The sequence below is a fragment of the Bison bison genome, unplaced genomic scaffold (assembly GCF_000754665.1).
Source record: "Bison bison bison isolate TAMUID 2011002044 unplaced genomic scaffold, Bison_UMD1.0 scf7180017855342, whole genome shotgun sequence".
NCBI classification, from domain to species: domain Eukaryota; kingdom Metazoa; phylum Chordata; class Mammalia; order Artiodactyla; family Bovidae; genus Bison; species Bison bison.
Window position 1 is genome coordinate 12328 of NW_011485915.1, and position 3947 is coordinate 16274.

Here is a 3947-nt window from a genome sequence, read left to right on the forward strand (position 1 = left end):
TTTATGATTAGTCTTTACCTACTCTAAGCTTATGAAGATATTTCTATATTTTATTCTAGAAGCTTTATATTTTAGCTTTTATTTTTAGTCAGGGATTCATTTCAAGTTAAAGTTTTCTGTATGGTGTGAGGTAGAAGTTGAACGTCAGTATTTTCCATAGAATATCCAGTAATTTCAACACCATTCATTGAAAGATTATCTTTTTCTTATTAAATTTTGACACCTTTGCAAAAAGTCAGTTGACCCTATACATCCATTTCTGAGCTCTCTATTGACCTGTTTGTGTATGCTTAGGCCAATACTGCACTGTCCTGATTGGTGCAGTTTTATAGTAAATCTAGGAATCAGGTGATGTCATTCCTCCAGTTTTGTTCTTCTAAGAAGATTTGGGGATAGTGTAGGTTTTTGCATTTCCATGTCAGTTTTACAATCAGCTGGTGAATTTCTTAAAAAAAATTTTGTTGATTTATTGGTTTCCTATTGCTGCTATTCCAAACTACCAGAAACTTAGTGGCTTTAAATAACATGAATTTATAATCTTACATTTTTGGAGACTGGAAGTCCAAAATGGATATCCCTGAGAAAATCACAAGGTGTTGGTAGGGTTGCATTATTTTCTGGAGGCACTAGGAAGAATTCATTTTCTTGCACTTTCCAGTTTATAGGGGCTGCCATGGTCATTGGCATATGGATTCCTCCCTTCTTTAAGCTAGGAATGGCCAGTCTAGCGTTTCTCACATTGATCACATTGACTCTCCTGCATCCTTTTTCCTTCATTTAAGGATGCTTCTGGTTGTATTGGGTCCATCCATATAATTCAGAACACTCTCCATATTTTAAGGTTTCTGAATACCAGCCTTAATTCCATCTGAAACTTTAACTCTTTCTTACTGCATCACATAATATATTCACAAGTTCAAAGGGATAGAATGAGGATCTCTCTGGGGGAGCCATTATTCTGCCTACTTAGTTGGAGATATTTTGAATCTGGAGATCAGTTTGGGGAAAATTGACATTATAACAATATTATGTCTTCCAATCCACGAACATGGTCTAGCCCCATATTTATTTAGGCCTTCTTTGAGTTCTCTTAGTGATGTTTAGTAGTTTTCAAAGTAGAGGTCTTGTACATCATTCATTTAAATTTATTCTATTTAAGATGCTATTGTAACTGATATTATTTTACACTTTCAATTTTCAATTGTTTATTGCTCATATGGAAATATAATTCGGTTTAAATTTTCACCTTGTATCGAGCTACCATTCAACTTCACTTATTAATTCTTGTTACTGTCTCTACTACAGTTTTAAATTGAATTTGTGTTTATCTTGTTCCTGAATTCAGGAGGAAAATATTCATTATTTCATGATTAAACATAGTGTTAGTTCAAGCTTTTTTTTTTTCTAACTAGTCTTTTCTAAATTAATTAAGCACCCCGCAACAGAGAATCTGGCTGACACTGCCATCCAATCTGCATCTTGACAACCATTAATCTAGAGATGAAATACTGGTATCTTTACATCTTCACTTTCTAGAAAAGAATACTTCAGAGAACAGTCTCTACCTGCCTCCCCCTTTAAATTCTTACATGAATATATCTAATAGTTTTCACTTTCTAGCCCTTATAGTACAAGAAACCAGACAGTGTGATGCTAAATTGGATTCTGAGTACAAATCAACAACATATTTCACATACTGGTAACAATTTTTCTTTAGTCTCTTGGTTCTTGGATATTTGACACTCTCATTGATCTCTTGCTTGACTGCATTAATGCTGAAAAATTTAAGAAATTACATGAATTGTCTACTATCTGAGCTATTTCATATCAGAAAATTTCTGTTTCTTTCATATATAAAAGACAATTTACTTGGACATAGGATTATTTGCTAGTGAGTTTTTTTATTGCAGACTTTCAGTGGGCATTTCACGGCCCACACTTAATATATCATTTTTACTTTTTAAAAGTAAAGATGTTACTTTCAACATCTTTGCTGCCATCAAAGTCACTGTATCTATTTCTTTCTTTGCACCTGCAATTTTGGCACTACACTACAAAATGTTAACCCACAAAAATATAAAATGAAAGTGAAGTCGTTCAGTCGTGTCCGACTCTTAGCGACCCCATGGACTGCAGCCCACCAGGCTCCTCCATCCATGGGATTTTCCAGGCAAGAGTACTGGAGTCAGTTGCCATTGCCTTCTCCAGAAAAACTGCTGCTGCTGCTGCTAAGTCACTTCAGTCTTGTCCAACTCTGTGTGACCATAGACGGCAGCCCACCAGGCTCTCCCATCCCTGGAATTCTCCAGGCAAGAACACTGGACTGGGTTGCCATTTCCTTCTCCAATGCATGAAAGTGAAAAGTGAAAGTGAAGTCACTCAGTCGTGTTCAACCCTCAGCGACCCCATGGACTGCAGCCTTCCAGGTTCCTCTGTAAAGAGTACATGAAATGATGGACTGACCCAAATTTCTGAGCATCCTATTCTAGATTTTCTAATTTTATAGGGCTTTTGTTTTCAATCTTGTCTGAGCACTAGTCTTTAGACAAATATAATTCATTTCTTCGGGAGGTGGCATTGCTGTGTGGCTTAAAAAAAATCCTATAGATGATTCCATTACATATCATCTTTTAAAAATACATCAGAATAAATCTTGCTATGAGAAAATGAATTTGTTGATAAAATGGTTTTACCTTCTTAGAGACACCTTTGTCTCTTAAACATAAGTATAAGAGATTCTCAGATTACAATTTCCTGATTTTTCAACCATTGATCTATATATTTAATTGTAGATCAGCAATTAACATATTGATAACCTACTCTGTAGCATGAAATTAAAAAAAATTCTTCCAAGTCAGGAAAATTGTTTATTGATTCATTTAATGATATTTCTGTAAAATCTGTCAGCAGATTTTTGTTCTCTGCTGTATCTTCAGTATCTATTTTAGTAGTGACAAAAAGTAGGGACTCACTTAATATTTGTTGAAGTCTGTAATTGCATACTTTCTAGTATTAAAATAATTTTATACAGATGGCTAACAAGCACATGAAAAGATGCTCAACATCACTGAGTATCAAAGAAATGCAAATCAAAACCACAGTGAGGTACCATCTCATGCCAGTCAGAATGGCTGCTACAAACAATAAATGCTGGAGAGGGTGCAGAGAAAAGGGAACCCTCTTACACTGTTGGTGGGAATTCCTTAAAAAACTGGAAATAGAACTGCCATACGACCCAGCAATCCCACTGCTGGGCATACACACCGAGGAAACCAGAATTGAAAGAGACACGTGTACCCCAATGTTCATCACAGCACTGTTTACAAAGCTAGGATATGGAAGCAAGCTAGATGTCCACTGGCAGAGGAATGGATAAGAAAGCTGTGGTACATATACACCATGGAATATTACTCAACCATTAAAAAGAATGCATTTGAATCAGTTCTAATGAGGTGGATGAAACTGGAACCTATTATACAGAGTGAAGTAAGTCAGAAAGAAAAACACCAATACAGTATATTAACACATATATATGGAATTTAGAAAGATGGTAATGAGGACCCCATATGTGAGACAGCAAAAGAGACACATAGATAAAGAACAGTCTTTTGGACTCTGTGGGAGAAGGCGAGGGTGGGATGATTTGAGAGAATAGCATTGAAACATGTATATTATCATATGTGAAATAGATCACCAGTCCAGGTTTAATGCATGAGACAGGGCGCTCAGGGCCAGTGCACTGGGATGACCCTGAGGGATGGGATGGTGAGGGAGGTGGGAGGGGAGTTCAGGATGGGGAACACATGTACACCCATGGCTGATTCATGTGAATGTATGGCAAAAACCACCACAATATTGTAAAGTAATTAGCCTCCAATTAAAATAATAAATAATTAAAAAATATAGAAATATTCATTGAAAGATAGGCAAATCTCTGCATATACTGC